Source organism: Crinia signifera, chromosome 1 (assembly GCF_055691185.1).
Source record: "Crinia signifera chromosome 1, ASM5569118v1, whole genome shotgun sequence".
NCBI lineage: Eukaryota > Metazoa > Chordata > Amphibia > Anura > Myobatrachidae > Crinia > Crinia signifera.
The window spans coordinates 229919794-229941276 of NC_139217.1; the positions used below are offsets into that span (position 1 = coordinate 229919794).

Sequence of the window (21483 nt, forward strand, 5' to 3'; positions counted from 1 at the left end):
GTCTTAAATTAAACTACAAAAGAGGCTCAACACTGTTTAGCTGCCAAAAGCAGTTGGAATTGGGCCTAAACAGTGTGGTAAGTCTTTAGGTGATGGCTATTGTGTCTGTTTGACCTCTTCCAAATGTCTGTGCTGGCAATAAAAAGAAAAAGTTTCCAATTTAAATAGCTAGAGAATAAAAACAATTTGCCAGTAATGTGAAAAAACCTACAGCACCTGGTGTTCCCATGTGGTCTCCCACCCAAGTACTAACCAGGCCAAACACTTCTTAGCTTCCAAGATCAGACGAGATTGGGCCTATCCAATGTGGTATGGCTGTAGGTGAGATACAGGCACTTTTTTGCCCTCTTCTACTTCTATCACCAGGTAAGCTAATACAAAAGTTTCCTAACTGTATTGGCTTACTGAAAAAAATCATGTGTTGGTAATGTAAAAAGACCTACAGGACATGATATTAGCAGGGGGTCTTAAATTAAACTACTAAAGAGGCTCAACACTGTTTAGCTGCCAAAAGCAGTTGGAATTGGGCCTAAACAGTGTGGTAAGTCTTTAGGTGATGGCTATTGTGTCTGTTTGACCTCTTCCAAATGTCTGTGCTGGCAATAAAAAGAAAAAGTTTCCAATTTAAATAGCTAGAGAATAAAAACAATTTGCAAGTAATGTGAAAAAACCTACAGCACCTGGTGTTCCCATGTGGTCTCCCACCCAAGAACTAACCAGGCCCAACACTGCTTAGCTTCCATGATCGGACGATATTGGTCCGATCCAATGTGGTATGGCTGTAGGTGAGATGCAGGCACTTTTTTGCCCTCTTCTACTTCTATCACCAGGTAAGCTAATAAAAAAGTTTCCTAACTGTATTGGCTTACTGAAAAAAATCATGTGTTGGTAATGTAAAAAGACCTACAGGACATGATATTAGCAGGGGGTCTTAAATTAAACTACTAAAGAGGCTCAACACTGTTTAGCTGCCAAAAGCAGTTGGAATTGGGCCTAAACAGTGTGGTAAGTCTTTAGGTGATGGCTATTGTGACTGTTTGACCTCTTCCAAATGTCTGTGCTGGCAATAAAACGAAAAAGTTTCCAATTTAAATAGCTAGAGAATAAAAACAATTTGCCAGTAATGTGAAAAAACCTACAGCACCTGGTGTTCCCATGTGGTCTCCCACCCAAGTACTAACCAGGCCAAACACTTCTTAGCTTCCAAGATCAGACGAGATTGGGCCTATCCAATGTGGTATGGCTGTAGGTGAGATACAGGCACTTTTTTGCCCTCTTCTACTTCTATCACCAGGTAAGCTAATACAAAAGTTTCCTAACTGTATTGGCTTACTGAAAAAAATCATGTGTTGGTAATGTAAAAAGACCTACAGGACATGATATTAGCAGGGGGTCTTAAATTAAACAACTAAAGAGGCTCAACACTGTTTAGCTGCCAAAAGCAGTTGGAATTGGGCCTAAACAGTGTGGTAAGTCTTTAGGTGATGGCTATTGTGTCTGTTTGACCTCTTCCAAATGTCTGTGCTGGCAATAAAAAGAAAAAGTTTCCAATTTAAATAGCTAGAGAATAAAAACAATTTGCAAGTAATGTGAAAAAACCTACAGCACCTGGTGTTCCCATGTGGTCTCCCACCCAAGAACTAACCAGGCCCAACACTGCTTAGCTTCCATGATCGGACGATATTGGTCCGATCCAATGTGGTATGGCTGTAGGTGAGATGCAGGCACTTTTTTGCCCTCTTCTACTTCTATCACCAGGTAAGCTAATAAAAAAGTTTCCTAACTGTATTGGCTTACTGAAAAAAATCATGTGTTGGTAATGTAAAAAGACCTACAGGACATGATATTAGCAGGGGGTCTTAAATTAAACTACTAAAGAGGCTCAACACTGTTTAGCTGCCAAAAGCAGTTGGAATTGGGCCTAAACAGTGTGGTAAGTCTTTAGGTGATGGCTATTGTGACTGTTTGACCTCTTCCAAATGTCTGTGCTGGCAATAAAACGAAAAAGTTTTCAATTTAAATAGCTAGAGAATAAAAACAATTTGCCAGTAATGTGAAAAAACCTACAGCACCTGGTGTTCCCATGTGGTCTCCCAACCAAGTACTAACCAGACCCAACACTGCTTAGCTTCCAAGATCAGACGAGATTGGGCCTATCCAATGTGGTACGGCTGTAGGTGAGATACAGGCACTTTTTTGCCCTCTTCTACATCTATCACCAGGTAAGCTAATAAAAAAGTTTCCTAACTGTATTGGCTTACTGAAAAAAATCATGTGTTGGTAATGTAAAAAGACCTACAGGACATGATATTAGCAGGGGGTCTTAAATTAAACAACTAAAGAGGCTCAACACTGTTTAGCTGCCAAAAGCAGTTGGAATTGGGCCTAAACAGTGTGGTAAGTCTTTAGGTGATGGCTATTGTGTCTGTTTGACTTCTTCCAAATGTCTGTACTGGCAATAAAAAGAAAAAGTTTCCAATTTAAATAGCTAGAGAATAAAAACAATTTGCCAATAATGTGAAAAAACCTACAGCTCTTGGTGTTCCCATGTGGTCTCCCACCCAAGTACTAACCAAGCCCAACACTGCTTAGCTTCAAAGATCAGACGAGATTGGGCCTATCCAATGTGGTATAGCTGTAGGTGAGATACAGGCACTTTTTTGCCCTCTTCTACTTCTATCACCAGGTAAGCTAATACAAAAGTTTCCTAACTGTATTGGCTTGCTGAAAAAAATCATGTGTTGGTAATGTAAAAAGACCTACAGGACATGATATTAGCAGGGGGTCTTAAATTAAACTACAAAAGAGGCTCAACACTGTTTAACTGCCAAAAGCAGTTGGAATTGGGCCTAAACAGTGTGGTAAGTCTTTAGGTGATGGCTATTGTGTCTGTTTGACTTCTTCCAAATGTCTGTACTGGCAATAAAAATAAAAAGTTTCCAATTTAAATAGATAGAGAATAAAAACAATTTGCCAATAATGTGAAAAAACCTACAGCACCTGGTGTTCCCATGTGGTCTCCCACCCAAGTACTAACCAGGCCCAACACTGCTTAGCTTCCAAGATCAGACGAGATTGGGCCTATCCAATGTGGTATGGATGTAGGTGAGATACAGGCACTTTTTTGCCCTCTTCTACATCTATCACCAGGTAAGCTAATAAAAAAGTTTCCTAACTGTATTGGCTTACTGAAAAAAATCATGTGTTGGTAATGTAAAAAGGCCTACAGGACATGATATTAGCAGGGGGTCTTAAATTAAACTACTAAAGAGGCTCAACACTGTTTAGCTGCCAAAAGCAGTTGGAATTGGGCCTAAACAGTGTGGTAAGTCTTTAGGTGATGGCTATTGTGTCTGTTTGACCTCTTCCAAATGTCTGTGCTGGCAATAAAAAGAAAAAGTTTCCAATTTAAATAGCTAGAGAATAAAAACAATTTGCCAGTAATGTGAAAAAATCTACAGCACCTGGTGTTCCCATGTGGTCTCCCACCCAAGTACTAACCAGGCCCAACACTGCTTAGCTTCAAAGAACAGACGAGATTGGGCCTATCCAACGTGGTATGGCTGTAGGTGAGATACAGGCACTTTTTTGCCCTCTTCTACTTCTATCACCAGGTAAGCTAATACAAAAGTTTCCTAACTGTATTGGCTTACTGAAAAAAATCATGTGTTGGTAATGTAAAAAGACCTACAGGACATGATATTAGCAGGGGGTCTTAAATTAAACTACAAAAGAGGTTCAACACTGTTTAGCTGCCAAAAGCAGTTGGAATTGGGCCTAAACAATGTGGTAAGTCTTTAGGTGATGGCTATTGTGTCTGTTTGACCTCTTCCAAATGTCTGTGCTGGCAATAAAAAGAAAAAGTTTCCAATTTAAATAGCTAGAGAAAAAAAAACAATTTGCCAGTAATGTGAAAAAAACCTACAGCACCTGGTGTTCCCATGTGGTCTCCCACCCAAGTACTAACCAGACCCAACACTGCTTAGCTTCCAAGATCAGACGAGATTGGGCCTATCCAATGTGGTATGGCTGTAGGTGAGATAATGGCACTTTTTTGCCCTCTTCTACATCTATCACCAGGTAAGCTAATAAAAAAGTTTCCTAACTGTATTGGCTTACTAAAAAAAATGATGTGTTGGTAATGTAAAAAGACCTACAGGACATGATATTAGCAGGGGGTCTTAAATAAAACTACTAAAGAGGCTCAACACTGTTTAGCTGCCAAAAGCAGTTGGAATTGGGCCTAAACAGTGTGGTAAGTCTTTAGGTGATGGCTATTGTGTCTGTTTGACCTCTTCCAAATGTCTGTGCTGACAATAAAAAGAAAAAGTTTCCAATTTAAATAGCTAGAGAATAAAAACAATTTGCCAGTAATGTGAAAAAACCTACAGCACCTGGTGTTCCCATGTGGTCTCCCACCTAAGTACTAACCAGGCCCAACACTGCTTAGCTTCCAAGATCAGACGAGATTGGGCCTATCCAATATGGTATGGCTGTAGGTGAGATAAAGGCACTTTTTTGCCCTCTTCTACATCTATCACCAGGTAAGCTAATAAAAAAGTTTCCTAACTGTATTGGCTTACTGAAAAAAATCATGTGTTGGTAATGTAAAAAGACCTACAGGACATGATATTAGCAGGGGGTCTCAAATTAAACTACTAAAGAGGCTCAACACTGTTTAGCTGCCAAAAGCAGTTGGAATTGGGCCTAAACAGTGTGGTAAGTCTTTAGGTGATGGCTATTGTGTCTGTTTGACCTCTTCCAAATGTCTGTGCTGGCAATAAAAAGAAAAAGTTTCCAATTTAAATAGCTAGAGAATAAAAACAATTTGCCAGTAATGTGAAAAAACCTACAGCACCTGGTGTTCCCATGTGGTCTCCCACCCAAGTACTAACCAGGCCCAACTCTACTTAGCTTCCAAGATCAGACGAGATTGGGCCTATCCAATGTGGTATTGCTGTATGTGAGATACAGGCACTTTTTTGCCCTCTTCTACATCTATCACCAGGTAAGCTAATAAAAAAGTTTCCTAACTGTATTGGCTTACTGAAAAAAATCATGTGTTGGTAATGTAAAAAGACCTACAGGACATGATATTAGCAGGGGGTCTTAAATTAAACTACTAAAGAGGCTCAACACTGTTTAGCTGCCAAAAGCAGTTGGAATTGGGCCTAAACAGTGTGGTAAGTCTTTAGGTGATGGCTATTGTGTCTGTTTGACTTCTTCCAAATGTCTGTACTGCAATAAAAAGAAAAAGTTTCCAATTAAAATAGCTAGAGAATAAAAACAATTTGCCAGTAATGCGAAAAAACCTACAGCACCTGGTGTTCCCATGTGGTCTCCCACCCAAGTACTAACCAGGCCCAACACTGCTTAGCTTCAAAGATCAGACGAGATTGGGCCTATCCAATGTGGTATGGCTGTAGGTGAGATACAGGCACTTTTTTGCCCTCTTCTACTTCTATCACCAGGTAAGCTAATACAAAAGTTTCCTAACTGTATTGGCTTACTGAAAAAAATCATGTGTTGGTAATGTAAAAAGACCTACAGGACATGATATTAGCAGGGGGTCTTAAATTAAACTACAAAAGAGGCTCAACACTGTTCAGCTGCCAAAAGCAGTTGGAATTGGGCCTAAACAGTGTGGTAAGTCTTTAGGTGATGGCTAGTGTGTCTGTTTGACCTCCTCCAAATGTCTGTGCTGGCAATAAAAAGAAAAAGTTTCCAATTTAAATAGCTAGAGAATAAAAACAATTTGCCAGTAATGTGAAAAAACCTACAGGACCTGGTGTTCCCATGTGGTCTCCCACCCAAGTACTAACCAGGCCAAACACTGCTTAGCTTCCAAGATCAGACGAGATTGGGCCTATCCAATGTGGTATGGCTGTAGGTGAGATACAGGCACTTTTTTGCCCTCTTCTACATCTATCACCAGGTAAGCTAATAAAAAAGTTTCCTAACTGTATTGGCTTACTGAAAAAAATCATGTGTTGGTAATGTAAAAAGACCTACAGGACATGATATTAGCAGGGGGTCTTAAATTAAACTACTAAAGAGGCTCAACACTGTTTATCTGCCAAAAGCAGTTGGAATTGGGCCTAAACAGTGTGGTAAGTCTTTAGGTGATGGCTATAGTGTGTGTTTGACCTCTTCCAAATGTCTGTGCTGGCAATAAAAAGAAAAAGTTTCCAATTTAAATAGCTAGAGAATAAAAACAATTTGCCAGTAATGTGAAAAAATCTACAGCACCTGGTGTTCCCATGTGGTCTCCCACCCAAGTACTAACCAGGCCCAACACTGCTTAGCTTCAAAGAACAGACGAGATTGGGCCTATCCAATGTGGTATGGCTGTTGGTGAGATACAGGCACTTTTTTGCCCTCTTCTACTTCTATCACCAGGTAAGCTAATACAAAAGTTTCCTAACTGTATTGGCTTACTGAAAAAAATCATGTGTTGGTAATGTAAAAAGACCTACAGGACATGATATTAGCAGGGGGTCTTAAATTAAACTACAAAAGAGGTTCAACACTGTTTAGCTGCCAAAAGCAGTTGGAATTGGGCCTAAACAATGTGGTAAGTCTTTAGGTGATGGCTATTGTGTCTGTTTGACCTCTTCCAAATGTCTGTGCTGGCAATAAAAAGAAAAAGTTTCCAATTTAAATAGCTAGAGAATAAAAACAATTTGCCAGTAATGTGAAAAAACCTACAGCACCTGGTGTTCCCATGTGGTCTCCCACCCAAGTACTAACCAGGCCCAACACTGCTTAGCTTCCAAGATCAGACGAAATTGGGCCGATCCAATGTGGTATGGCTGTAGGTGAGATACAGGCACTTTTTTGCCCTCTTCTACTTCTATCACCAGGTAAGCTAATAAAAAAGTTTCCTAACTGTATTGGCTTACTGAAAAAAATCATGTGTTGGTAATGTAAAAAGACCTACAGGACATGATATTAGCAGGGGGTCTTAAATTAAACTACTAAAGAGGCTCAACACTGTTTAGCTGCCAAAAGCAGTTGGAATTGGGCCTAAACAGTGTGGTAAGTCTTTAGGTGATGGCTATTGTGTCTGTTTGACCTCTTCCAAATGTCTGTGCTGGCAATAAAAAGAAAAAGTTTCCAATTTAAATAGCTAGAGAATAAAAACAATTTGCCAGTAATGTGAAAGAACCTACAGCACCTGGTGTTCCCATGTGGTCTCCCACCCAAGTACTAACCAGGCCCAACACTGCTTAGCTTCCAAGATCAGACGAGATTGGGCCTATCCAATGTGGTATGGCTGTAGGTGAGATACAGGCACTTTTTTGCCCTCTTCTACATCTATCACCAGGTAAGCTAATAAAAAAGTTTCCTAACTGTATTGGCTTACTGAAAAAAATCATGTGTTGGTAATGTAAAAAGATCTACAGGACATGATATTAGCAGGGGGTCTTAAATTAAACTACTAAAGAGGCTCAACACTGTTTAGCTGCCAAAAGCAGTTGGAATTGGGCCTAAACAGTGTGGTAAGTCTTTAGGTGATGGCTATTGTGTCTGTTTGACCTCTTCCAAATGACTGTGCTGGCAATAAAAAGAAAAAGTTTCCAATTTAAATAGCTAGAGAATAAAAACAATTTGCCAGTAATGTGAAAAAATCTACAGCACCTGGTGTTCCCATGTGGTCTCCCACCCAAGTACTAACCAGGCCCAACACTGCTTAGCTTCAAAGAACAGACGAGATTGGGCCTATCCAATGTGGTATGGCTGTAGGTGAGATAAAGGCACTTTTTTGCCCTCTTCTACATCTATCACCAGGTAAGCTAATAAAAAAGTTTCCTAACTGTATTGGCTTACTGAAAAAAATCATGTGTTGGTAATGTAAAAAGACCTACAGGACATGATATTAGCAGGGGGTCTTAAATTAAACTACTAAAGAGGCTCAACACTGTTAAGCTGCCAAAAGCAGTTGGAATTGGGCCTAAACAGTGTGGTAAGTCTTTAGGTGATGGCTATTGTGTCGGTTTGACTTCTTCCAAATGTCTGTACTGGCAATAAAAAGAAAAAGTTTCCAATTTAAATAGCTAGAGAATAAAAACAATTTGCCAGTAATGTGAAAAAACCTACAGCACCTGGTGTTCCCATGTGGTCTCCCACCCAAGTACTAACCAGGCCCAACACTGCTTAGCTTCCATGATCGGACGATATTGGGCCGATCCAATGTGGTATGGCTGTAGGTGAGATACAGGCACTTTTTTGCCCTCTTCTACTTCTATCACCAGGTAAGCTAATAAAAAAGTGTCCTAACTGTATTGGCTTACTGAAAAAAATCATGTGTTGGTAATGTAAAAAGACCTACAGGACATGATATTAGCAGGGGGTCTTAAATTAAACTACTAAAGAGGCTCAACACTGTTTAGCTGCCAAAAGCAGTTGGAATTGGGCCAAAACAGTGTGGTAAGTCTTTAGGTGATGGCTATTGTGTCTGTTTGACCTCTTCCAAATGTCTGTGTTGGCAATAAAAAGAAAAAGTTTCCAATTTAAATAGCTAGAGAATAAAAACAATTTGCCAGTAATGTGAAAAAACCTACAGCACCTGGTGTTCTCATGTGGTCTCCCACCCAAGTACTAACCAGGCCCAACACTGCTTAGCTTCCAAGATCGGACGAGATTGGGCCGATCCAATGTGGTATGGCTGTAAGTGAGATACAGGGACTTTATTGCCCTCTTATTCTTCTATCACCAGGTAAGCTAATAAAAACGTTTCCTAACTGTATTGGCTTATTGAAAAAAATCACATGTTGGTAATGTAAAAAGACCTACAGGAGATGATATTAGCAGGGGGTCTTAAATTAAACTACTAAAGAGGCTCAACACTGTTTAGCTGCCAAAAGCAGTTGGAATTGGGCCTAAACAGTGTGGTAAGTCTTTAGGTGATGCCTATTGTGTCTGTTTGACCTCTTCCAAATGTCTGTATTGGCAATAAAAAGAAAAAGTTTCCAATTTAAATAGCTAGAGAATAAAAACAATTTGCCAGTAATGTGAAAAAACCTACAGCACCTGGTGTTCCCATGTGGTCTCCCACCCAAGTACTAACCAGGCCCAACACTGCTTAGCTTCCAAGATCAGACGAGATTGGGCCTATCCAATGTGGTATGGCTGTAGGTGAGATACATGCACTTTTTTGCCCTCTTCTACATCTATCACCAGGTAAGCTAATAAAAAAGTTTCCTAACTGTATTGGCTTACTGAAAAAAATCATGTGTTGGTAATGTAAAAAGACCTACAGGAAATGATATTAGCAGGGGGTCTTAAATTAAACTACTAAAGAGGCTCAACACTGTTTAGCTGCCAAAAGCAGTTGGAATTGGGCCTAAACAGTGTGGTAAGTCTTTAGGTGATGGCTATTGTGTCTGTTTGACCTCTTCCAAATGTCTGTGCTGGCAATAAAAAGAAAAAGTTTCCAATTTAAATAGCTAGAGAATAAAAACAATTTGCCAGTAATGTGAAAAAACCCATAGCACCTGGTGTTCCCATGTGGTCTCCCACCGAAGTACTAACCAGGCCCAACACTGCTTAGCTTCCAAGATCTGACGAGATTGGGCCTATCCAATGTGGTATGGCTGTAGGTGAGATAAAGGCACTTTTTTGCCCTCTTCTACATCTATCACCAGGTAAGCTAATAAAAAAGTTTCCTAACTGTATTGGCTTACTGAAAAAAATCATGTGTTAGTAATGTAAAAAGACCTACAGGACATGATATTAGCAGGGGGTCTTAAATGAAACTACTAAAGAGGCTCAACACTGTTAAGCTGCCAAAAGCAGTTGGAATTGGGCCTAAACAGTGTGGTAAGTCTTTAGGTGATGGCTATTGTGTCTGTTTGACTTCTTCCAAATGTCTGTACTGGCAATAAAAAGAAAAAGTTTCCAATTTAAATAGCTAGAGAATAAAAACAATTTGCCAGTAATGTGAAAAAACCTACAGCACCTGGTGTTCCCATGTGGTCTCCCACCCAAGTACTAACCAGGCCCAACACTGCATAGCTTCAAAGATCAGACGAGATTGGGCCTATCCAATGTGGTATGGCTGTAGGTGAGATACAGGCACTTTTTTGCCCTCTTCTACTTCTATCACCAGGTAAGCTAATACAAAAGTTTCCTAACTGTATTGGCTTACTGAAAAAAATCATGTGTTGGTAATGTAAAAAGACCTACAGGACATGATATTAGCAGGGGGTCTTAAATTAAACTACAAAAGAGGCTCAACACTGTTTAGCTGCCAAAAGCAGTTGGAATTGGGCCTAAACAGTGTGGTAAGTCTTTAGGTGATGGCTATTGTGTCTGTTTGACCTCTTCCAAATGTCTGTGCTGGCAATAAAAAGAAAAAGTTTCCAATTTAAATAGCTAGAGAATAAAAACAATTTGCCAGTAATGTGAAAAAACCTACAGCACCTGGTGTTCCCATGTGGTCTCCCACCCAAGTACTAACCAGGCCAAACACTGCTTAGCTTCCAAGATCAGACGAGATTGGGCCTATCCAATGTGGTATGGCTGTAGGTGAGATACACGCACTTTTTTGCCCTCTTTTACTTCTATCACCAGGTAAACTAATACAAAAGTTTCCTAACTGTATTGGCTTACTGAAAAAAATCATGTGTTGGTAATGTAAAAAGACCTACAGGACATGATATTAGCAGGGGGTCTTAAATTAAACTACTAAAGAGGCTCAACACTGTTTAGCTGCCAAAAGCAGTTGGAATTGGGCCTAAACAGTGTGGTAAGTCTTTAGGTGATGGCTATTGTGTCTGTTTGACCTCTTCCAAATGTCTGTGCTGGCAATAAAAAGAAAAAGTTTCCAATTTAAATAGCTAGAGAATAAAAACAATTTGCCAGTAATGTGAAAAAACCTACAGCACCTGGTGTTCCCATGTGGTCTCCCACCCAAGTACTAACCAGGCCCAACACTGCTTAGCTTCCAAGATCAGACAAGATTGGGACTATCCAATGTGGTATGGCTGTAGGTGAGATACAGGCACTTTTTTGCCCTCTTCTACATCTATCACCAGGTAAGCTAATAAAAAAGTTTCCTAACTGTATTGGCTTACTGAAAAAAATCATGTGTTGGTAATGTAAAAAGACCTACAGGACATGATATTAGCAGGGGGTCTTAAATTAAACTACTAAAAAGGCTCAACACTGTTTAGCTGCCAAAAGCAGTTGGAATTGGGCCTAAACAGTGTGGTAAGTCTTTAGGTGATGGCTATTGTGTCTGTTTGACCTCTTCCAAATGTCTGTACTGGCAATAAAAAGAAAAAGTTTCCAATTTAAATAGCTAGAGAATAAAAACAATTTGCCAGTAATTTGAAAAAACCTACAGCACCTGGTGTTCCCATGTGGTCTCCCACCCAAGTACTAACCAGGCCCAACACTGCTTAGCTTCCAAGATCAGACAAGATTGGGCCAATCCAATGTGGTATGGCTGTAGGTGAGATACAGGCACTTTTTTGCCCTCTTCTACATCTATCACCAGGTAAGCTAATACAAAAGTTTCCTAACTGTATTGGCTTACTGAAAAAAATCATGTGTTGGTAATGTAAAAAGACCTACAGGACATGATATTAGCAGGGGGTCTTAAATAAAACTACAAAAGAGGCTCAACACTGTTTAGCTGCCAAAAGCAGTTGGAATTGGGCCTAAACAGTGTGGTAAGTCTTTAGGTGATGGCTATTGTGTCTGTTTGACCTCTTCCAAATGTCTGTGCTGGCAATAAAAAGAAAAAGTTTCCAATTTAAATAGCAAGAGAATAAAAACAATTTGCCAGTAATGTGAAAAAACCTACAGCACCTGGTGTTCCCATGTGGTCTCCCACCCAAGTACTAACCAGGCCCAACACTGCTTAGCTTCCAAGATCAGACAAGATTGGGACTATCCAATGTGGTATGGCTGTAGGTGAGATACAGGCACTTTTTTGCCCTCTTCTACATCTATCACCAGGTAAGCTAATAAAAAAGTTTCCTAACTGTATTGGCTTACTGAAAAAAATCATGTGTTGGTAATATAAAAAGACCTACAGGACATGATATTAGCAGGGGGTCTTAAATTAAACTACTAAAAAGGCTCAACACTGTTTAGCTGCCAAAAGCAGTTGGAATTGGGCCTAAACAGTGTGGTAAGTCTTTAGGTGATGGCTATTGTGTCTGTTTGACCTCTTTCAAATGTCTGTGCTGGCAATAAAAAGAAAAAGTTTCCAATTTAAATAGCTAGAGAAAAAAAACAATTTGCCAGTAATGTGAAAAAACCTACAGCACCTGGTGTTCCCATGCGGTCTCCCACCCAAGTACTAGACAGGTCCAACACTGCTTAGCTTCCAAGATCGGATGAGATTGGGCCTATCCAATGTGGTATGGCTGTAGGTGAGATACAGGCACTTTTTTGCCCTCTTCTACATCTATCACCAGGTAAGCTAATAAAAAAGTTTCCTAACTGTATTGGCTTACTGAAAAAAATCATGTGTTGGTAATGTAAAAAGACCTACAGGACATGATATTAGCAGGGGGTCTTAAATTAAACTACTAAAGAGGCTCAACACTGTTTAGCTGCCAAAAGCAGTTGGAATTGGGCCTAAACAGTGTGGTAAGTCTTTAGGTGATGGCTAATGTGTCTGTTTGACTTCTTCCAAATGTCTGTACTGGCAATAAAAAGAAAAAGTTTCCAATTTAAATAGCTAGAGAATAAAAACAATTTGCCAGTAATGTGAAAAAACCTACAGCACCTGGTGTTCCCATGTGGTCTCCCACCCAAGTACTAACCAGGCCCAACACTGCTTAGCTTCTAAGATCAGACGAGATTGGGCCTATCCAATGTGGTATGGCTGTAGGTGAGATACAGGCACTTTTTTGCCCTCTTCTACTTCTATCACCAGGTAAGCTAATACAAAAGTTTCCTAACTGTATTGGCTTACTGAAAAAAATCATGTGTTGGTAATGTAAAAAGACCTACAGGACATGATATTAGCAGGGGGTCTTAAATTAAACTACAAAAGAGGCTCAACACTGTTTAGCTGCCAAAAGCAGTTGGAATTGGGCCTAAACAGTGTGGTAAGTCTTTAGGTGATGGCTATTGTGTCTGTTTGACCTCTTCCAAATGTCTGTGCTGGCAATAAAAAGAAAAAGTTTCCAATTTAAATAGCTAGAGAATAAAAACAATTTGCCAGTAATGTGAAAGAACCTACAGCACCTGGTGTTCCCATGTGGTCTCCCACCCAAGTACTAACCAGGCCCAACACTGCTTAGCTTCCAAGATCAGACGAGATTGTGCCTATCCAATGTGGTATGGCTGTAGGTGAGATACAGGCACTTTTTTGCCCTCTTCTACATCTATCACCAGGTAAGCTAATAAAAAAGTTTCCTAACTGTATTGGCTTACTGAAAAAAATCATGTGTTGGTAATGTAAAAAGATCTACAGGACATGATATTAGCAGGGGGTCTTAAATTAAACTACTAAAGAGGCTCAACACTGTTTAGCTGCCAAAAGCAGTTGGAATTGGGCCTAAACAGTGTGGTAAGTCTTTAGGTGATGGCTATTGTGTCTGTTTGACCTCTTCCAAATGTCTGTGCTGGCAATAAAAAGAAAAAGTTTCCAATTTAAATAGCTAGAGAATAAAAACAATTTGCCAGTAATGTGAAAAAATCTACAGCACCTGGTGTTCCCATGTGGTCTCCCACCCAAGTACTAACCAGGCCCAACACTGCTTAGCTTCAAAGAACAGACGAGATTGGGCCTATCCAATGTGGTATGGCTGTAGGTGAGATAAATGCACTTTTTTGCCCTCTTCTACATCTATCACCAGGTAAGCTAATAAAAAAGTTTCCTAACTGTATTGGCTTACTGAAAAAAATCATGTGTTGGTAATGTAAAAAGACCTACAGGACATGATATTAGCAGGGGGTCTTAAATGAAACTACTAAAGAGGCTCAACACTGTTAAGCTGCCAAAAGCAGTTGGAATTGGGCCTAAACAGTGTGGTAAGTCTTTAGGTGATGGCTATTGTGTCGGTTTGACTTCTTCCAAATGTCTGTACTGGCAATAAAAAGAAAAAGTTTCCAATTTAAATAGCTAGAGAATAAAAACAATTTGCCAGTAATGTGAAAAAACCTACAGCACCTGGTGTTCCCATGTGGTCTCCCACCCAAGTACTAACCAGGCCCAACACTGCTTAGCTTCCAAGATCGGACGATATTGGGCCGATCCAATGTGGTATGGCTTTAGGTGAGATACAGGCACTTTTTTGCCCTCTTCTACTTCTATCACCAGGTAAGCTAATAAAAAAGTGTCCTAACTGTATTGGCTTACTGAAAAAAATCATGTGTTGGTAATGTAAAAAGACCTACAGGACATGATATTAGCAGGGGGTCTTAAATTAAACTACTAAAGAGGCTCAACACTGTTTAGCTGCCAAAAGCAGTTGGAATTGGGCCAAAACAGTGTGGTAAGTCTTTAGGTGATGGCTATTGTGTCTGTTTGACCTCTTCCAAATGTCTGTGTTGGCAATAAAAAGAAAAAGTTTCCAATTTAAATAGCTAGAGAATAAAAACAATTTGCCAGTAATGTGAAAAAACCTACAGAACCTGGTGTTCTCATGTGGTCTCCCACCCAAGTACTAACCAGGCCCAACACTGCTTAGCTTCCAAGATCGGACGAGATTGGGCCAATCCAATGTGGTATGGCTGTAAGTGAGATACAGGGACTTTATTGCCCTCTTATTCTTCTATCACCAGGTAAGCTAATAAAAAAGTTTCCTAACTGTATTGGCTTATTGAAAAAAATCACGTGTTGGTAATGTAAAAAGACCTACAGGAGATGATATTAGCAGGGGGTCTTAAATTAAACTACTAAAGAGGCTCAACACTGTTTAGCTGCCAAAAGCAGTTGGAATTGGGCCTAAACAGTGTGGTAAGTCTTTAGGTGATGGCTATTGTGTCTGTTTGACCTCTTCCAAATGTCTGTACTGGCAATAAAAAGAAAAAGTTTCCAATTTAAATAGCTAGAGAATAAAAACAATTTGCCAGTAATGTGAAAAAACCTACAGCACCTGGTGTTCCCATGTGGTCTCCCACCCAAGTACTAACCAGGCCCAACACTGCTTAGCTTCCAAGATCAGACGAGATTGGGCCTATCCAATGTGGTATGGCTGTAGGTGAGATACAGGCACTTTTTTGCCCTCTTCTACATCTATCACCAGGTAAGCTAATAAAAAAGTTTCCTAACTGTATTGGCTTACTGAAAAAAATCATGTGTTGGTAATGTAAAAAGACCTACAGGACATGATATTAGCAGGGGGTCTTAAATTAAACTACTAAAGAGGCTCAACACTGTTTAGCTGCCAAAAGCAGTTGGAATTGGGCCTAAACAGTGTGGTAAGTCTTTAGGTGATGGCTATTGTGTCTGTTTGACCTCTTCCAAATGTCTGTACTGGCAATAAAAAGAAAACGTTTCCAATTTAAATAGCTAGAGAATAAAAACAATTTGCCAGTAATGTGAAAATACCTACAGCACCTGGTGTTCCCATGTGGTCTCCCACCCAAGTACTAACCAGGCCCAACACTGCTTAGCTTCCAAGATCAGACAAGATTGGGCCTATCCAATGTGGTATGGCTGTAGGTGAGATACATGCACTTTTTTGCCCTCTTCTACATCTATCACCAGGTAAGCTAATAAAAAAGTTTCCTAACTGTATTGGCTTACTGAAAAAAATCATGTGTTGGTAATGTAAAAAGACCTACAGGACATGATATTAGCAGGGGGTCTTAAATGAAACTACTAAAGAGGCTCAACACTGTTAAGCTGCCAAAAGCAGTTGGAATTGGGCCTAAACAGTGTGGTAAGTCTTTAGGTGATGGCTATTGTGTCTGTTTGACTTCTTCCAAATGTCTGTACTGGCAATAAAAAGAAAAAGTTTCCAATTTAAATAGCTAGAGAATAAAAACAATTTGCCAGTAATGTGAAAAAACCTACAGCACCTGGTGTTCCCATGTGGTCTCCCACCCAAGTACTAACCAGGTCCAACACTGCATAGCTTCAAAGATCAGACGAGATTGGGCCAATCCGATGTGGTATGGCTGTAGGTGAGATACAGGCACTTTTTTGCCCTCTTCTACTTCTATCACCAGGTAAGCTAATACAAAAGTTTCCTAACTGTATTGGCTTACTGAAAAAAATCATGTGTTGGTAATGTAAAAAGACCTACAGGACATGATATTAGCAGGGGGTCTTAAATTAAACTACAAAAGAGGCTCAACACTGTTTAGCTGCCAAAAGCAGTTGGAATTGGGCCTAAACAGTGTGGTAAGTCTTTAGGTGATGGCTATTGTGTCTGTTTGACCTCTTCCAAATGTCTGTGCTGGCAATAAAAAGAAAAAGTTTCCAATTTAAATAGCTAGAGAATAAAAACAATTTGCCAGTAATGTGAAAAAACCTACAGCACCTGGTGTTCCCATGTGGTCTCCCACCCAAGTACTAACCAGGCCAAACACTGCTTAGCTTCCAAGATCAGACGAGATTGGGCCTATCCAATGTGGTATGGCTGTAGGTGAGATACAGGCACTTTTTTGCCCTCTTTTACTTCTATCACCAGGTAAGCTAATACAAAAGTTTCCTAACTGTATTGGCTTACTGAAAAAAATCATGTGTTGGTAATGTAAAAAGACCTACAGGACATGATATTAGCAGGGGGTCTTAAATTAAACTACTAAAGAGGCTCAACACTGTTTAGCTGCCAAAAGCAGTTGGAATTGGGCCTAAACAGTGTGGTAAGTCTTTAGGTGATGGCTATTGTGTCTGTTTGACCTCTTCCAAATGTCTGTGCTGGCAATAAAAAGAAAAAGTTTCCAATTTAAATAGCTAGAGAATAAAAACAATTTGCCAGTAATGTGAAAAAACCTACAGCACCTGGTGTTCCCATGTGGTCTCCCACCCAAGTACTAACCAGGCCCAACACTGCTTAGCTTCCAAGTTCAGACAAGATTGGGACTATCCAATGTGGTATGGCTGTAGGTGAGACACAGGCACTTTTTTGCCCTCTTCTACATCTATCACCAGGTAAGCTAATAAAAAAGTTTCCTAACTGTATTGGCTTACTGAAAAAAATCATGTGTTGGTAATGTAAAAAGACCTACAGGACATGATATTAGCAGGGGGTCTTAAATTAAACTACTAAAAAGGCTCAACACTGTTTAGCTGCCAAAAGCAGTTGGAATTGGGCCTAAACAGTGTGGTAAGTCTTTAGGTGATGGCTATTGTGTCTGTTTGACCTCTTCCAAATGTCTGTACTGGCAATAAATAGAAAAAGTTTCCAATTTAAATAGCTAGAGAATAAAAACAATTTGCCAGTAATTTGAAAAAACCTACAGCACCTGGTGTTCCCATGTGGTCTCCCACCCAAGTACTAACCAGGCCCAACACTGCTTAGCTTCCAAGATCAGACGAGATTGGGCCTATCCAATGTGGTATGGCTGTAGGTGAGATACAGGCACTTTTTTGCCCTCTTCTACATCTATCACCAGGTAAGCTAATACAAAAGTTTCCTAACTGTATTGGCTTACTGAAAAAAATCATGTGTTGGTAATGTAAAAAGACCTACAGGACATGATATTAGCAGGGGGTCTTAAATAAAACTACAAAAGAGGCTCAACACTGTTTAGCTGCCAAAAGCAGTTGGAATTGGGCCTAAACAGTGTGGTAAGTCTTTAGGTGATGGCTATTGTGTCTGTTTGACCTCTTCCAAATGTCTGTGCTGGCAATAAAAAGAAAAAGTTTCCAATTTAAATAGCTAGAGAATAAAAACAATTTGCCAGTAATGTGAAAAAACCTACAGCACCTGGTGTTCCCATGTGGTCTCCCACCCAAGAACTAACCAGGCCAAACACTGCTTAGCTTCCAAGATCAGACGAGATTGGGCCTATCCAATGTGGTATGGCTGTAGGTGAGATACAGGCACTTTTTTGCCCTCTTTTACTTCTATCACCAGGTAAGCTAATACAAAAGTTTCCTAACTGTATTGGCTTACTGAAAAAAATCATGTGTTGGTAATGTAAAAAGACCTACAGGACATGATATTAGCAGGGGGTCTTAAATTAAACTACTAAAGAGGCTCAACACTGTTTAGCTGCCAAAAGCAGTTGGAATTGGGCCTAAACAGTGTGGTAAGTCTTTAGGTGATGGCTATTGTGTCTGTTTGACCTCTTCCAAATGTCTGTGCTGGCAATAAAAAGAAAAAGTTTCCAATTTAAATAGCTAGAGAATAAAAACAATTTGCCAGTAATGTGAAAAAACCTACAGCACCTGGTGTTCCCATGTGGTCTCCCACCCAAGTACTAACCAGGCCCAACACTGCTTAGCTTCCAAGATCAGACAAGATTGGGACTATCCAATGTGGTATGGCTGTAGGTGAGATACAGGCACTTTTTTGCCCTCTTCTACATCTATCACCAGGTAAGCTAATAAAAAAGTTGGTACTTCTTTACTTTCACGGCGCCAGCATGGCGCCGCGCGTCAGAGTCCCCTTGCGGGGCTCGCTTCGCTCGCCCACGCTGCGGGCACGGTGGCTCGCTACGCTCGCCACGCTAATTAAAATCAACTCCATGCCAACATGGATAGTGGAGGTATGAACTATCCATGTTGGCATGGCGTTAACTTAGTTTATTTTACTTAATTGGTGGCGAGCGTAACCCGGAAGTACGCGCGGCGCCATGCTGGCGCCGTGAAAGTAAAGAAGTACCAAAAAGTTTCCTAACTGTATTGGCTTACTGAAAAAAATCATGTGTTGGTAATGTAAAAAGACCTACAGGACATGATATTAGCAGGGGGTCTTAAATTAAACTACTAAAAAGGCTCAACACTGTTTAGCTGCCAAAAGCAATTGGAATTGGGACTAAACAGTGTGGTAAGTCTTTAGGTGATGGCTATTGTGTCTGTTTGACCTCTTTCAAATGTCTGTGCTGGCAATAAAAAGAAAAAGTTTCCAATTTAAATAGCTAGAGAATAAAAACAATTTGCCAGTAATGTGAAAAAACCTACAGCACCTGGTGTTCCCATGCGGTCTCCCACCCAAGTACTAGACAGGTCCAACACTGCTTAGCTTCCAAGATCAGATGAGATTGGGCCTATCCAATGTGGTATGGCTGTAGGTGAGATACAGGCACTTTTTTGCCCTCTTCTACATCTATCACCAGGTAAGCTAATAAAAAAGTTTCCTAACTGTATTGGCTTACTGAAAAAAATCATGTGTTGGTAATGTAAAAAGACCTACAGGACATGATATTAGCAGGGGGTCTTAAATTAAACTACTAAAGAGGCTCAACACTGTTTAGCTGCCAAAAGCAGTTGGAATTGGGCCTAAACAGTGTGGTAAGTCTTTAGGTGATGGCTATTGTGTCTGTTTGACTTCTTCCAAATGTCTGTACTGGCAATAAAAAGAAAAAGTTTCCAATTTAAATAGCTAGAGAATAAAAACAATTTGCCAGTAATGTGAAAAAACCTACAGCACCTGGTGTTCCCATGTGGTCTCCCACCCAAGTACTAACCAGGCCCAACACTGCTTAGCTTCAAAGATCAGACGAGATTGGGCCTATCCAATGTGGTATGGCTGTAGGTGAGATACAGGCACTTTTTTGCCCTCTTCTACTTCTATCACCAGGTAAGCTAATACAAAAGTTTCCTAACTGTATTGGCTTACTGAAAAAAATCATGTGTTGGTAATGTAAAAAGACCTACAGGACATGATATTAGCAGGGGGTCTTAAATTAAACTACAAAAGAGGCTCAACACCGTTTAGCTGCCAAAAGCAGTTGGAATTGGGCCTAAACAGTGTGGTAAGTCTTTAGGTGATGGCTATTGTGTCTGTTTGACCTCTTACAAATGTCTGTGCTGGCAATAGAAAGAAAAAGTTTCCAATTTAAATAGCTAGAGAATAAAAACAATTTGCCAGTAATGTGAAAGAACCTACAGCACCTGGTGTTCCCATGTGGTCTCCCACCCAAGTACTAACCAGGCCCAACACTGCTTAGCTTCCAAGATCAGACGAGATTGGGCCTATCCAATGTGGTATGGCTGTAGGTGAGATACAGGCACTTTTTTGCCCTCTTCTACATCTATCACCAGGTAAGCTAATAAAAAAGTTTCCTAACTGTATTGGCTTACTGAAAAAAATCATGTGTTGGTAATGTAAAAAGATCTACAGGACATGATATTAGCAGGGGGTCTTAAATTAAACTACTAAAGAGGCTCAACACTGTTTAGCTGCCAAAAGCAGTTGGAATTGGGCCTAAACAGTGTGGTAAGTCTTTAGGTGATGGCTATTGTGTCTGTTTGACCTCTTCCAAATGTCTGTGCTGGCAATAAAAAGAAAAAGTTTCCAATTTAAATAGCTAGAGAATAAAAACAATTTGCCAGTAATGTGAAAAAATCTACAGCACCTGGTGTTCCCATGTGGTCTCCCACCCAAGTACTAACCAGGCCCAACACTGCTTAGCTTCCATGATCAGACGATATTGGGCCGATCCAATGTGGTATGGCTGTAGGTGAGATACAGGCACTTTTTTGCCCTCTTCTACTTCTATCACCAGGTAAGCTAATAAAAAAGTGTCCTAACTGTATTGGCTTACTGAAAAAAATCATGTGTTGGTAATGTAAAAAGACCTACAGGACATGATATTAGCAGGGGGTCTTAAATTAAACTACTAAAGAGGCTCAACACTGTTTAGCTGCCAAAAGCAGTTGGAATTGGGCCAAAACAGTGTGGTAAGTCTTTAGGTGATGGCTATTGTGTCTGTTTGACCTCTTCCAAATGTCTGTGTTGGCAATAAAAAGAAAAAGTTTCCAATTTAAATAGCTAGAGAATAAAAACAATTTGCCAGTAATGTGAAAAAACCTAGAGCACCTGGTGTTCTCATGTGGTCTCCCACCCAAGTACTAACCAGGCCCAACACTGCTTAGCTTCCAAGATCGGACGAGATTGGGCCGATCCAATGTGGTATGGCTGTAAGTGAGATACAGGGACTTTATTGCCCTCTTATTCTTCTATCACCAGGTAAGCTAATAAAAAAGTTTCCTAACTGTATTGGCTTATTGAAAAAAATCACGTGTTGGTAATGTAAAAAGACCTACAGGAGATGATATTAGCAGGGGGTCTTAAATTAAACTACTAAAGAGGCTCAACACTGTTTAGCTGCCAAAAGCAGTTGGAATTGGGCCTAAACAGTGTGGTAAGTCTTTAGGTGATGGCTATTGTGTCTGTTTGACCTCTTCCAAATGTCTGTACTGGCAATAAAAAGAAAAAGTTTCCAATTTAAATAGCTAGAGAATAAAAACAATTTGCCAGTAATGTGAAAAAACCTACAGCACCTGGTGTTCCCATGTGGTCTCCCACCCAAGTACTAACCAGGCCCAACACTGCTTAGCTTCCAAGATCAGACGAGATTGGGCCTATCCAATGTGGTATGGCTGTAGGTGAG

General features: G+C 40.1%; 27 non-coding genes and 19 pseudogenes across 27 annotated transcripts; all 46 read right to left on the bottom strand.

Annotated features, from left to right (window-relative positions):
* Positions 1 to 204: 204 nt before the first annotated feature.
* LOC146035726 (5S ribosomal RNA) lies at positions 205 to 323 on the bottom strand (annotated as a pseudogene).
* Positions 324 to 668: 345 nt separating this feature from the next.
* LOC146038386 (5S ribosomal RNA) lies at positions 669 to 787 on the bottom strand (annotated as a pseudogene).
* A 345-nt stretch (positions 788 to 1132) lies between these two features.
* LOC146035728 (5S ribosomal RNA) lies at positions 1133 to 1251 on the bottom strand (annotated as a pseudogene).
* Positions 1252 to 1596: 345 nt separating this feature from the next.
* Positions 1597 to 1715, bottom strand: LOC146038397 (5S ribosomal RNA; annotated as a pseudogene).
* Positions 1716 to 2060: 345 nt separating this feature from the next.
* LOC146034433 (5S ribosomal RNA) lies at positions 2061 to 2179 on the bottom strand. The gene has a single exon (XR_014459845.1). It is a non-coding gene; the product is annotated as a 5S ribosomal RNA (ribosomal RNA).
* A 345-nt stretch (positions 2180 to 2524) lies between these two features.
* LOC146035849 (5S ribosomal RNA) lies at positions 2525 to 2643 on the bottom strand (annotated as a pseudogene).
* Positions 2644 to 2988: 345 nt separating this feature from the next.
* Positions 2989 to 3107, bottom strand: LOC146046804 (5S ribosomal RNA). The gene has a single exon (XR_014465971.1). It is a non-coding gene; the product is annotated as a 5S ribosomal RNA (ribosomal RNA).
* A 345-nt stretch (positions 3108 to 3452) lies between these two features.
* LOC146036526 (5S ribosomal RNA) lies at positions 3453 to 3571 on the bottom strand (annotated as a pseudogene).
* Positions 3572 to 3918: 347 nt separating this feature from the next.
* Positions 3919 to 4037, bottom strand: LOC146045927 (5S ribosomal RNA). Its single transcript, XR_014465684.1, has one exon. It is a non-coding gene; the product is annotated as a 5S ribosomal RNA (ribosomal RNA).
* Positions 4038 to 4382: 345 nt separating this feature from the next.
* LOC146045904 (5S ribosomal RNA) lies at positions 4383 to 4501 on the bottom strand. Its single transcript, XR_014465675.1, has one exon. It is a non-coding gene; the product is annotated as a 5S ribosomal RNA (ribosomal RNA).
* A 345-nt stretch (positions 4502 to 4846) lies between these two features.
* On the bottom strand, positions 4847 to 4965 carry LOC146036049 (5S ribosomal RNA; annotated as a pseudogene).
* A 344-nt stretch (positions 4966 to 5309) lies between these two features.
* On the bottom strand, positions 5310 to 5428 carry LOC146047167 (5S ribosomal RNA). The gene has a single exon (XR_014466004.1). It is a non-coding gene; the product is annotated as a 5S ribosomal RNA (ribosomal RNA).
* Positions 5429 to 5773: 345 nt separating this feature from the next.
* Positions 5774 to 5892, bottom strand: LOC146035961 (5S ribosomal RNA; annotated as a pseudogene).
* Positions 5893 to 6237: 345 nt separating this feature from the next.
* On the bottom strand, positions 6238 to 6356 carry LOC146036823 (5S ribosomal RNA; annotated as a pseudogene).
* A 345-nt stretch (positions 6357 to 6701) lies between these two features.
* Positions 6702 to 6820, bottom strand: LOC146047399 (5S ribosomal RNA). The gene has a single exon (XR_014466025.1). It is a non-coding gene; the product is annotated as a 5S ribosomal RNA (ribosomal RNA).
* Positions 6821 to 7165: 345 nt separating this feature from the next.
* Positions 7166 to 7284, bottom strand: LOC146036191 (5S ribosomal RNA). The gene has a single exon (XR_014460784.1). It is a non-coding gene; the product is annotated as a 5S ribosomal RNA (ribosomal RNA).
* Positions 7285 to 7629: 345 nt separating this feature from the next.
* Positions 7630 to 7748, bottom strand: LOC146036145 (5S ribosomal RNA; annotated as a pseudogene).
* Positions 7749 to 8093: 345 nt separating this feature from the next.
* On the bottom strand, positions 8094 to 8212 carry LOC146036607 (5S ribosomal RNA; annotated as a pseudogene).
* Positions 8213 to 8557: 345 nt separating this feature from the next.
* Positions 8558 to 8676, bottom strand: LOC146046182 (5S ribosomal RNA). The gene has a single exon (XR_014465780.1). It is a non-coding gene; the product is annotated as a 5S ribosomal RNA (ribosomal RNA).
* Positions 8677 to 9021: 345 nt separating this feature from the next.
* LOC146036247 (5S ribosomal RNA) lies at positions 9022 to 9140 on the bottom strand. Its single transcript, XR_014460793.1, has one exon. It is a non-coding gene; the product is annotated as a 5S ribosomal RNA (ribosomal RNA).
* A 345-nt stretch (positions 9141 to 9485) lies between these two features.
* Positions 9486 to 9604, bottom strand: LOC146033991 (5S ribosomal RNA). Its single transcript, XR_014459405.1, has one exon. It is a non-coding gene; the product is annotated as a 5S ribosomal RNA (ribosomal RNA).
* Positions 9605 to 9949: 345 nt separating this feature from the next.
* LOC146035677 (5S ribosomal RNA) lies at positions 9950 to 10068 on the bottom strand (annotated as a pseudogene).
* Positions 10069 to 10413: 345 nt separating this feature from the next.
* On the bottom strand, positions 10414 to 10532 carry LOC146032943 (5S ribosomal RNA). The gene has a single exon (XR_014458359.1). It is a non-coding gene; the product is annotated as a 5S ribosomal RNA (ribosomal RNA).
* Positions 10533 to 10877: 345 nt separating this feature from the next.
* On the bottom strand, positions 10878 to 10996 carry LOC146046562 (5S ribosomal RNA). Its single transcript, XR_014465949.1, has one exon. It is a non-coding gene; the product is annotated as a 5S ribosomal RNA (ribosomal RNA).
* A 345-nt stretch (positions 10997 to 11341) lies between these two features.
* Positions 11342 to 11460, bottom strand: LOC146033517 (5S ribosomal RNA). The gene has a single exon (XR_014458931.1). It is a non-coding gene; the product is annotated as a 5S ribosomal RNA (ribosomal RNA).
* Positions 11461 to 11805: 345 nt separating this feature from the next.
* Positions 11806 to 11924, bottom strand: LOC146046573 (5S ribosomal RNA). Its single transcript, XR_014465950.1, has one exon. It is a non-coding gene; the product is annotated as a 5S ribosomal RNA (ribosomal RNA).
* A 345-nt stretch (positions 11925 to 12269) lies between these two features.
* On the bottom strand, positions 12270 to 12388 carry LOC146046257 (5S ribosomal RNA). The gene has a single exon (XR_014465810.1). It is a non-coding gene; the product is annotated as a 5S ribosomal RNA (ribosomal RNA).
* A 345-nt stretch (positions 12389 to 12733) lies between these two features.
* On the bottom strand, positions 12734 to 12852 carry LOC146046859 (5S ribosomal RNA). Its single transcript, XR_014465976.1, has one exon. It is a non-coding gene; the product is annotated as a 5S ribosomal RNA (ribosomal RNA).
* Positions 12853 to 13197: 345 nt separating this feature from the next.
* On the bottom strand, positions 13198 to 13316 carry LOC146046749 (5S ribosomal RNA). The gene has a single exon (XR_014465966.1). It is a non-coding gene; the product is annotated as a 5S ribosomal RNA (ribosomal RNA).
* Positions 13317 to 13661: 345 nt separating this feature from the next.
* On the bottom strand, positions 13662 to 13780 carry LOC146036149 (5S ribosomal RNA; annotated as a pseudogene).
* A 345-nt stretch (positions 13781 to 14125) lies between these two features.
* LOC146036494 (5S ribosomal RNA) lies at positions 14126 to 14244 on the bottom strand (annotated as a pseudogene).
* A 345-nt stretch (positions 14245 to 14589) lies between these two features.
* On the bottom strand, positions 14590 to 14708 carry LOC146035281 (5S ribosomal RNA; annotated as a pseudogene).
* A 345-nt stretch (positions 14709 to 15053) lies between these two features.
* Positions 15054 to 15172, bottom strand: LOC146036295 (5S ribosomal RNA). Its single transcript, XR_014460795.1, has one exon. It is a non-coding gene; the product is annotated as a 5S ribosomal RNA (ribosomal RNA).
* A 345-nt stretch (positions 15173 to 15517) lies between these two features.
* LOC146047377 (5S ribosomal RNA) lies at positions 15518 to 15636 on the bottom strand. The gene has a single exon (XR_014466023.1). It is a non-coding gene; the product is annotated as a 5S ribosomal RNA (ribosomal RNA).
* A 345-nt stretch (positions 15637 to 15981) lies between these two features.
* On the bottom strand, positions 15982 to 16100 carry LOC146037318 (5S ribosomal RNA; annotated as a pseudogene).
* A 345-nt stretch (positions 16101 to 16445) lies between these two features.
* LOC146032954 (5S ribosomal RNA) lies at positions 16446 to 16564 on the bottom strand. The gene has a single exon (XR_014458370.1). It is a non-coding gene; the product is annotated as a 5S ribosomal RNA (ribosomal RNA).
* A 345-nt stretch (positions 16565 to 16909) lies between these two features.
* On the bottom strand, positions 16910 to 17028 carry LOC146045801 (5S ribosomal RNA). The gene has a single exon (XR_014465615.1). It is a non-coding gene; the product is annotated as a 5S ribosomal RNA (ribosomal RNA).
* A 345-nt stretch (positions 17029 to 17373) lies between these two features.
* On the bottom strand, positions 17374 to 17492 carry LOC146036348 (5S ribosomal RNA). The gene has a single exon (XR_014460804.1). It is a non-coding gene; the product is annotated as a 5S ribosomal RNA (ribosomal RNA).
* Positions 17493 to 17837: 345 nt separating this feature from the next.
* On the bottom strand, positions 17838 to 17956 carry LOC146035761 (5S ribosomal RNA; annotated as a pseudogene).
* Positions 17957 to 18301: 345 nt separating this feature from the next.
* LOC146046584 (5S ribosomal RNA) lies at positions 18302 to 18420 on the bottom strand. The gene has a single exon (XR_014465951.1). It is a non-coding gene; the product is annotated as a 5S ribosomal RNA (ribosomal RNA).
* A 621-nt stretch (positions 18421 to 19041) lies between these two features.
* On the bottom strand, positions 19042 to 19160 carry LOC146047079 (5S ribosomal RNA). Its single transcript, XR_014465996.1, has one exon. It is a non-coding gene; the product is annotated as a 5S ribosomal RNA (ribosomal RNA).
* A 345-nt stretch (positions 19161 to 19505) lies between these two features.
* LOC146047178 (5S ribosomal RNA) lies at positions 19506 to 19624 on the bottom strand. Its single transcript, XR_014466005.1, has one exon. It is a non-coding gene; the product is annotated as a 5S ribosomal RNA (ribosomal RNA).
* A 345-nt stretch (positions 19625 to 19969) lies between these two features.
* Positions 19970 to 20088, bottom strand: LOC146036397 (5S ribosomal RNA). The gene has a single exon (XR_014460816.1). It is a non-coding gene; the product is annotated as a 5S ribosomal RNA (ribosomal RNA).
* A 345-nt stretch (positions 20089 to 20433) lies between these two features.
* On the bottom strand, positions 20434 to 20552 carry LOC146037282 (5S ribosomal RNA; annotated as a pseudogene).
* Positions 20553 to 20897: 345 nt separating this feature from the next.
* LOC146035710 (5S ribosomal RNA) lies at positions 20898 to 21016 on the bottom strand (annotated as a pseudogene).
* A 345-nt stretch (positions 21017 to 21361) lies between these two features.
* LOC146036465 (5S ribosomal RNA) lies at positions 21362 to 21480 on the bottom strand. Its single transcript, XR_014460819.1, has one exon. It is a non-coding gene; the product is annotated as a 5S ribosomal RNA (ribosomal RNA).
* Positions 21481 to 21483: the final 3 nt, after the last annotated feature.